At 44.7% G+C, this 10,490-nt stretch overlaps 1 protein-coding gene across 1 annotated transcript in view; it reads left to right on the top strand.

The window, feature by feature from the left end:
• KMO (kynurenine 3-monooxygenase) overlaps nt 1-10,490 on the top strand; it is a 106,084-nt gene that overhangs the window by 67,284 nt on the left and 28,310 nt on the right. The gene's annotated exons all lie outside the window — the stretch shown is intronic.

Raw genomic sequence — 10,490 nt, 5'->3', positions numbered from 1 at the left:
TAACTGCTGTATTAACTGCAGATGTTAAAACAAACCTGTAAGTTTTCAAGGATAAAAAAATCAGATACTTGCCTCGGTAGAGGAAAGCTGCTGGTCCCTCCAGAGGGTTTCCATGTCCTCCTTCAGACCACTGCTGAACCCCCTGGAGTTTCACAGCAGTGCACAGGTCCATGAACAACCGCAGCTGCACTGCGCAGCAAGACGCTTCATACCTGTGCAGTAGCATGGAGCCGCTCAGCTTTTTGTGCCGAGCTTGAGCAGTTTCATGCTACTGCACTGGGGTGCGAGATGTGCTGTGCCTGCGCAGTGTGGCCACGCTCATTTACAACCACACGTTTATCAAAGAGGTTTTGGGAGTCCCAGCGCTGGATCAATGGAGGCCAGGGGAATGGGGTAAGCCTCTGGATTATCCAAAGGTTCCCTCTACTGAGGTAAGTACCCATTTAGGGCAAATACTTTCACTGCTGCCTCACAAACCAGTTAGCAACCACACCCATTCATTCATTGAAGAATTTGAAGTGGGAGAGTACACTGCTGGTGTACTCTGACACAGGAGACCAGGGTTCGAATCTCGGCTCTGCCTGTTCAGTAAGCCAGCACCTATTCAGCAGGAGACCTTAGGCAAGTCTCCCTAACGCTGCTACTGCCTATAGAGCGTGCCCTAGTGGCTGCAGCTCTGGCGCTTTGAGTCCGACAGGAGAAAAGCGCAATATAAGTGTTTGTCTTTGTATGTCTTTTGGTGGGTAATAACTCTTGATGGGCTTTTAACTGCCCAGTACTGCAGCCTGAAAAATAATCAAAGATGTCCACGTGAACCACCTCTTTTAAGAATATAGCAAGTGTAAGGGAACGAGTCCAATTTGTGTAGTCTCAGGGGATTTAGGCAGATTGCAGGGATCAGTTTGGTCTCAGAAACAACAGTTCAGTCAGCAGACCAAGTTTTAAGCTGATAGCATCAGCTTTATTTACAAATCCAAAACACAGGAGTACAACAAAAACAAAACATAAAAATAAACCCTAGCCTGTCCGGCTCTAACTAACATACAAATATTCCCTCTCTATGCAAGAGAGAGGATCTAGCATCCAGCTCTACAAACAGTATGATTAAGTTTGGTTTACTCACTGTGTCTGGCTCTCTCCTTACTGCAGGCAGGCAGATCCCAGGAAGAGAGAGAGACTAACACTGGAGACACCATATTTAAAGGGTTTCCCCTGAAGCCTAATGAGGCAATTAATTAGCCAGGCTTCTTCAAAAGCCTGGATAGCCTGGTGAATGGAAGTCCCACCCGCTCACTTCCATTCACTCCAGGGCCCCTTTTACCGGCTTTTCCAAAAAGCCAAATGCAGTGAAAGAACACCCTTTCACTGCTGAAATTCTTGCTGCCCTGGAGTTTTAACATATATAAGAGAGAAATCTGGGAGAAATATACACACCTTCTACCTCTAACCCAGCATTTCTCTCACACACCCTCCCCCTCTGTTTCGACGTAGGGGTCGGAACATAACTAGCCCCAAGACAGTGTACCCGGGACAAGGCATCTGCATTTCCCAGCTGGGACCCGGGTCTATGCTCCACTGTGAACTTGTAGTTCTGAAGGGCCAGGAACCACCTTGTCACCCTTCTATTCTTTTCCCGATTTTCACACATCCATTTTAGGGGGGCGTGATCAGTAACTAATGTAAACTGGCGGCCTAACAGATAGTATCTAAGCTCTTCCAGAGCCCATTTAACTGCTAAACATTCCTTCTCTACTGTAGCGTAGTTTCTTTCATGGATGTTCAGCTTTTTACTCAGGAAAACCACAGGATGCTCTGAACCTTCTCTGATTTGGGATAGTACTGCTCCCACTCCCACATCGGATGCGTCCGTCTGCACAATAAAGTTTTGAGTGAAGTCTGGGGTAATCAGCACTGGTTGGCTACATAAAGCTTTTTTAAGGGTCTGAAAGGCCTGTTCTGCCTCAGAGTTCCACTTGATCATTATAGACTTGGTCCCTTTTGTAAGGTCAGTCAGGGGGACCGCTATAGTGGCAAAATTAGCTATGAACCGTCTGTAGTAACCAGTGATTCCCAAAAAAGCTCGAACCTGTTTCTTTGTCAATGGTCTAGGCCAGTCCTGAATTGCTTGCACCTTGTTAAGCTGAGGCTTAACTAGCCCTCTGCCAATGTTATACCCCAAATATTTGGCTTCTTCCAGGCCTATGCTACATTTTTTTGGGTTGGCTGTCAGTCCAGCCATACGTATGGAGTCCAGCACGGCCTGTACCCTAGGTAGATGGGATTGCCAATCCGTGCTATGGACAACCACGTCATCCAGATACGCTGCTGCATACTGTCTATGGGGCCTTAAGATTTGGTCCATGGTACGTTGGAAGGTGGCCGGGGCCCCATGTAACCCAAATGGCAACACAACATACTGGAACAGACCTTCGGGAGTGCTGAAAGCAGTTTTCTCTTTGGCTTGGTTTGTCAGGGGGATCTGCCAATAGCCCTTGGTCAAATCTAAGGTCGTCAGATATCTGGCTGTTCCTAGTCTCTCAATTAATTCATCCACACGAGGCATAGGGTAGGCATCAAATTTTGAGACAGCATTTAATTTTCGAAAGTCATTGCAAAAGCGCCAGCTCCCATCTGGTTTAGGAATTAAGACAATTGGACTGGACCAATCGCTATGCGACTCCTCAATGACCCCCAACTCCAGCATTTTTTTAACTTCCTGAGATATGGCTTCTCGTCGAGCTTCTGGCACCCTATAAGGTTTTACGTTAACCCTTACCCCAGGTTCAGTTATGATGTCATGTTTTACCAAAAAGGTTCGACCCGGTTCCTCCGAAAAAACATCCCTATTCTTCATTACAAAGGCCTGTACTTCTTTCCTCTGAGTGTCGGACAAGGAGTCTGCCACCTTAACCTCTGGCACTAAGGGTTCTGCACTTAGGGATGAAGTAGGCTTGGTGAACAGTGACAACCTTTCTTTCCAAGGTTTGATAAGATTGACGTGGTAAACCTGCTCAGGTTTCCTTTTACCTGGCTGGCGAACCTTATAATTTACCTCGCCAATCTTCTCAAGAATTTCAAAGGGTCCTTGCCACTTTGCCAAAAATTTGCTTTCTACTGTGGGTATTAGAACTAGTACTCGATCACCAGGGGAAAAATTACGTATTTTAGCACCCCTATTATACACCCTCCGTTGGGCTTCCTGCGCCTGCTCCATGTGTTCTCTTACTATGGGCAGCACTGCAGTTATCCTGTCCTGCATTTGGCATATATGCTCAATGACACTTTTAAAGGGGGTGGGTTGACCCTCCCAGGTCTCCTTGGCTATGTCCAACAGGCCCCTAGGGTGTCTACCATATAACAATTCAAAAGGTGAGTATCCTGTAGAGGATTGGGGAACCTCTCTTATAGCAAACATTAGATAGGGTAATAAGTAGTCCCAATTTTTCCCATCTTTGTCAACCGCTTTCTTAAGCATATTTTTGAGGGTTTTATTGAACCTTTCTACTAACCCATCAGTCTGGGGGTGGTATACAGAAGTGCGAAGTTGGTCCACTTTGAACAATCTGCACAACTCCTTCATGACCCGGGACATAAATGGGGTACCTTGGTCAGTAAGTATTTCCTTTGGGATTCCCACCCGGCTAAAGACATGTACCAACTCTCTAGCAATGGATTTAGATGAGGTATTACGTAGAGGAATGGCCTCGGGGTATCGGGTAGCATAATCCATTATTACTAATATATGTTGGTGTCCCCGTGCAGATTTTACTATCGGGCCTACCAAATCCATTGCTATCCTTTCAAATGGTGTCTCTATCACAGGGAGAGGGACCAAAGGGCTACGAAAATGTGGCCTAGGAGCCGAATACTGGCAGTCTGGACAGGAACTACAGTATTCCTCAACTTCACAATGTAGTCCTGGCCAGAAAAACCGTTGCAAAATTCGCTCCTTTGTCTTCTCTACCCCTAAATGTCCACCCATCACATGTTTATGTGCAAGGTCAAGTACCATACGTCGGTATGGTTTCGGGACAACCAGTTGCTCCACCCGATCATTTCCCTTTTCTACTACCTGATACAACAGGTCATTTTGGAGGGCTAAGTAGGGACAAGAGGGCGTGGAGTCAGGGTTTACGGGTTTCCCATCTATAACTTTTACATTAGCCCTTGCTCTAGATAAAGTGGGATCCTTTAACTGTTCTGAAGCAAAATTATCCCTCCTAATCTCCAAATCAGGCATGTCATTCTCTTCCTCAACTGAGTCTACATGGACTTCCCCCCTTGGCATCACCTGGTCAACCTGGGGTTCCATGTCTACCTCATCAGCTTCCCCTGCTAAAACAGAGAACGTAAAATCTCTAGTAGCCCCAGCCTCCGATACACCCTCAGACACATTAGTACCGGAATCAGGGGAGCTTCCCTTTGAGCCAGATTGGTTCATAACCTTGTCTGTCTCCCACAATTTCCAAAAATGTGGGAAGTTTCTACCCAAAATGACATCGTGTGGTAAAGTGGGAACCAACCCTACGGGGTACATTAATGTCCCGTAGGCAGTTTTGATTTCCACTTCCGCAATAGAATACTCGCGAGTATCCCCATGTATACATGTAACCCCTACTTTATCGTGCACATATTGAGGAGTTTCAACCCACACAGATTTCATCAGGGTAACCTGACTACCAGAATCCAATAATGCATTTACTTGTTTTCCTTCCACAACAACATTACACAGGTGCTTATCATTCCCTGTCTGTGGAAGGGCAGTACACACAATCTGAGCATACATTGACGTACGTCTATTTGTTAAGGCCATATCACACTGCATAGGTTCATCAGTTAGGCTGCAGTCTGCAGCAAAGTGTCCCAGCATATTGCACCTGAAACACCGCACTAACTGTTTATTAGGTCCTCGGCGAGGAGGGGGCCCTCCTGACACATTTTGGTACTCTCTGAGTCTAGCGCTAGTAGATTCTCCACGTTGGAGCATGCTCTTATCAGTAGTAGATCCTTTTTTCCATGCAGGAAGCTTTCCCTTGGGAACAGGGGTTCGCTCCACTTGTTGAAGGCTGAGTAGCTCCTCAGCAGAAACGTACCTCTCCACCATTTCCACAAGTTGATCAGCAGTTTTTGGCTCTGCATGGCTTACCCATTTGCGCAAAGGTGTCGGTAGAGACCTAAGGAACCGGTCCATCACTACTCTCTCCACGATCTGTGGTCCGGTTAGAGTCTCCGGTTGCAGCCATTTTTTAGTTAGATGAATTAGATCATGCATCTGGGAGCGGGGAGGCTTTTCTGTTATAAACATCCACTGATGAACACGCTGGGCGCGGACTGAGAGCGTAACCCCCAGTCGGGCCAGAATCTCAGCTTTTAGTTTGTCATAATCTTTAGCGGCTAGGTGATCCAAATCAAAATAGGCTTTTTGGGGTTCCCCAGATAGAAAGGGGGCCACCAGACCCGCCCACTGCTCTCTAGGCCACTCCTCACGCTCTGCAATCCTCTCAAATGTGGAAAGGTAAGCTTCAACATCATCATTTGTAGTCAACTTTTGCAGATAGTAGCTAGCACGAATAGCACTTGACTTAGCGGTTTCTGTAGGCGATGCTGCCGCACTCCTTGCAGCTAGCTGCTGCACCACCTCTTTGAGGAGCTCATGATCTTGACGCTGTTCCTCTCTGTTTGCAATCAGCTGTTGTTGCTGGACTCTGGTGGCCTCTTGTTGGGCAGCCGTAGCCTGTACCAGAGCCTTGACAATGTCATCCATATTGACATGCAACAAAACACTTTATTTAATTTTTTTTTTTTTTTTAATGCCCGCATCCTCCACCACATGTAAGGGAACGAGTCCAATTTGTGTAGTCTCAGGGGATTTAGGCAGATTGCAGGGATCAGTTTGGTCTCAGAAACAACAGTTCAGTCAGCAGACCAAGTTTTAAGCTGATAGCATCAGCTTTATTTACAAATCCAAAACACAGGAGTACAACAAAAACAAAACATAAAAATAAACCCTAGCCTGTCCGGCTCTAACTAACATACAAATATTCCCTCTCTATGCAAGAGAGAGGATCTAGCATCCAGCTCTACAAACAGTATGATTAAGTTTGGTTTACTCACTGTGTCTGGCTCTCTCCTTACTGCAGGCAGGCAGATCCCAGGAAGAGAGAGAGACTAACACTGGAGACACCATATTTAAAGGGTTTCCCCTGAAGCCTAATGAGGCAATTAATTAGCCAGGCTTCTTCAAAAGCCTGGATAGCCTGGTGAATGGAAGTCCCACCCGCTCACTTCCATTCACTCCAGGGCCCCTTTTACCGGCTTTTCCAAAAAGCCAAATGCAGTGAAAGAACACCCTTTCACTGCTGAAATTCTTGCTGCCCTGGAGTTTTAACATATATAAGAGAGAAATCTGGGAGAAATATACACACCTTCTACCTCTAACCCAGCATTTCTCTCACACAAGGAACTAAGTTTTTTTTTTTTTTAAGAAAAGTTAGGGGTTTTTTTGTTTTTTTTACACATAACTATTTTTGAAAATGGGTAAAAGAGACTAATGTACCTCAGTACTAATTCAAGCTTGGAGATGAATAGCCAAGATGCCACGTGGTGGTGTGTGTGGGTTTGGGGGCAGGGTAACAACAACAACAACAACAAATAACATTTGTAAAGCGCTTTTCTCCCGTAGGACTCAAAGCGCATAAGCATGGCTCAGACCATCGTGGTACAAAGGAAGTCCGGAAATGCCAGGCTAAACAGGTGGCTTTTCAGTCTGGATTTGAATAGCTCCAGGGATGGTGCTGTCTTTACTGGGTGTGGCAGGGAGTTCCAAAGAGTAGGGGCAGCATGACAGAAGGCTCTATCTCCAGATTTTTTGAGGTGCACTCTGGGAGTGACCAAGTTTATAGAACTTGCTGACCTGAGGTTGTGAGAGCTGTGGTGCAGCTTCAGCAAGTCCTTCATGTATCCAGGGCCCAGATTGTGCAGGGATTTTGAATGTCAGCAGTCCAATCTTGAAGAGTATTCTCCATTCTACTGGTAGCCAGTGCAGTGAGCGAAGGATCGGTGTAATGTGACAGTGGCGAGGCTGGTTTGTTAGCAATCTGGCAGCAGCATTCTGCACTAATTGCAGGCGACGCAGGTCCTTTTTGGGGAGGCCAGCATAAAGGGCATTGCAGTAGTCCAGCCATGATGTGATGAAGGCGTGGACTAGGGTTGGAAGATCCTCTAGGGGAATCAGATGTTTAATCTTTGCAATGTTCTTCAGATGAAAGTAGGAAGATTTAAATACAGATGAGATTTGGTTTCTGAAACTCAATTCCCCATCGATTAGTACGCCAAGAGGCTGCGCACAAGGTTGGAGCTGTTTGTGTCTGAATTCCCAATCCTGATTGGTGTTGCTTTAGGATAGAGCTGTTTTGATGGCGAGCGCTGGCTTTGGACAAAAAGGACCTCAGTTTTGGCAGCATTCAGTTTCAACCAGTTATCATTCATCCATGCCTGTAGCTCAGCTAAGCAAGAGTTTATTTTTGGAGTAGGGTCTGTTCCACCAGGTTTGAAGGACAGGTATAGCTGTGTGTCATCGGCGTAGCAGTGGTACGTCTGGCCATGTCGTTGGATAAGTGTACCGAGTGGCAACATGTAGATTGCAAACAGGGTAGTGTTTGTTTTTCGGGGAGGATGGTTTTGATAAAGGTGTGTGTTTTTGTTTCTTTTGTTTTTTTAATACTGCACTGGACTCTGTCTGCTAGGACTTTCCATACTGCCTGGAAGACCTGTTTGTGAAAAATGATGCATGATGTCTATTTGTCCATGGTGACATGTACTGTACATGATGTCTTATCCCAGTGATCCACTGTGATTGGGGCTTTATTTTCTTTATCCCTTTCTTCCTCTTTATTTTATTGAAAATTTTAAAATCCTTCAGTAAAACATTTAAAAAAAAAAAAAAAAAGCGACTTCCAGATTCCTTCGTAGGAAATCTACGAAGTAAAGCCCTTTGCCATTAACATTGTGAAAGGCTGCTTTGTGAGCGGGGAAGGCTTTTCTGCACCCCTCCTACAGAGTATACCCCAATATGTAGAACCATGTGGGCTGCTACTGTTCAGGTGGTGGAGCTGGAGACCATTCTCCTGGCTCAGCCATTCTGGCAGTGCCAACCTACATGATCGATAAGGGGTTTAAATGGCTTGACAGAAAGGGGTCTGTGCTTTTTTATATTAAAATGCACAAAATAATACAAATAATAACAATAACTAAATTAGAGTCAAACAGTTGACGATAAATAAGGTGTGGCATTGAAGGCAACTTGCCAAAAGCTATAAAAACCACCCACCAATTACGCTAGCAGCATTCTAACCCTGGAGCTGAATGCTTTAACACAAACAAATTCTTTATTGCATCAACATTGCAATCACTAACTTGGCAACTGAATAAGCTTGTAAAATGTATGCCATGCCATTCGATAGTTGGAAAGTGCAAAGGAGTGGGTAAAAGTCCTAGAAAAATGCATGAATTAAAAAAAAATGTTTTTACTTGATATAGCCCAAAATAAATATTGAATAAACTTCCAAAGAATATTCTCTACTGTATATCAGTTTTTTGTTTTTTTTTAAGATATTACTACTTTTCTATGCATAGAATATTTACCTCCTAGATGTAACAAACACGGAAGAGACAGCTGCGGTGAACAGCGATACCACCGCAGCTGCCTCCACCTCCCTGCCTAGTGATCTATCCGGTCCTCGGGCATCTAGCACGCCGAGGACGGGTTTGTCAGCAGCACATAGGGTTGCATTGTCGCGTGTGCGCGTGCACAGACGGGACCTTTATGCGGGAAGGAGGCGTGTCAGCTGCCCGGCCGGTCGGCTGACATCAGAGGAGACGCTCGCCGCTCCTCATTGGTTGATGAGAGGGGGCGTGCAGGAAGGGGTCTCCTCTGCTTCTTAAGCTTTCCTGAATCACTCGCAACTTGTCTGCTGTTGCGAATACTTCGTGTTAGCACTCAGACCTTAGATAGATCCGGTGTGCTTTTATCCGGGATGAAACTGGGGAATTCCCACAGTGATAGGATTGTTTGATAGCTATAATTATAATTGGAATATTGTTTATTATCTGTGTAGGACTCTTGCTCTTTCTGACTATTCTTACTCTCAGTGATTCTGTACGTCTGCCCATCTGATCTTGTTGCCGACTCTGCCTATTAAAACCTTCTTGCCTTTGCCTTCTGACTTTGTACCATATCTGCCAGTCTGTTGCAAACTCGTTTAGTCTGACGACTCTACTCTCACCAGAGGGCCCTTGTCTCTGGTGAGGGGTTTTGTACTGTTAGTGCCCACCAGCTCCTCTGATGTGGCATAGCTAAACCTATCAGTACTACTTTTGCACCAAGCACTATACTTTACTATCTTATTAGCTGTTGATATACTTGTATTATTGGTGATTCTGCAGATCATCATATAATCAGGTATATATCTGCATTATAGGTGATACTGCAGATCACCTAATAATCAGAATTCTGTTACTTGCTGACACCTATCATTACACTAGATATGTACTATAGTACAGAGTGAATTCTCAGCATGTTTATTAAACACCATGATGTTAATAAAGCTGCAAACAGAAATTATATATTAAGACTGAAAACCATACAAAACCTCACCAAAAAAAAAAAGCAAAAAAAAAAAACTTTAAGAAAAATTCTGTACAAAATGGAATAAAAAAGGTTAAATGACAGCAGAAATTGGAGAGGCTAGAAGCAGAAAATTCAGAATCCGCATCCCCTTCAATCACCTAGTGCGATAGTCGTACCTGGAATTATTTGTGGTTCACATGGCAATGGCAACAGAACATATGACAGACATAACATTGAAAACATGGGAGATAAACAACTGAGACAAGTAAAATTATGAGAACATACATTTAGAGCATAGGGGGCAAGCTTAAAGAGAAACCGTGACCAAGAATTGAACTTCATCCCAATCAGTAGCTGATACCCCATTTTACATGAGAAATCTATTCCTTTTCACAAACAGACCAGGGGGCTCTGTATGGCTGATATTGTGGTGAAGCCCCTCCCACAGGAGACTGTGAGGACTATTTTCCTGGAAGTTTTCTGTCTGAACCTCGTTGCATTGGGGGAAATGGCTGTTTACAGTTGTTTCCAACTGCCAAAAAAGCAAGTAGCCGGTACGTCCAGTGACATCACCTTCCAGCACCATGTGATACATGTCAGAATGTAAATCAAGGAGAGGAAAGCTTTTACAATGGGCAAACACTAAATCCTTTATTCATAATTATTGTAAAAATTAAGTCTTTTTTATATTACATAATTTGCACTGGAGTTCCTCTTTAAACCTCTAACCGGGGTGTGGGTAGTGCTGCCCAGTGGTGTTAGGAAGTTCAGAGTGGGTATTAAGCTGTTCAAGGGACTAGAGTACCTCAGGCTAGGGGTATTAAGCTGGGCGGCTAGGGTGTTAAACTGTCCAAGAGACTAG

The sequence above is a fragment of the Hyperolius riggenbachi genome, chromosome 4, assembly GCF_040937935.1.
Source record: "Hyperolius riggenbachi isolate aHypRig1 chromosome 4, aHypRig1.pri, whole genome shotgun sequence".
Classification (NCBI taxonomy): Eukaryota; Metazoa; Chordata; class Amphibia; order Anura; family Hyperoliidae; genus Hyperolius; species Hyperolius riggenbachi.
The sequence above is the reverse complement of the archived record's forward strand: the minus strand, read 5'-3'. Positions and strand labels throughout refer to the sequence as shown.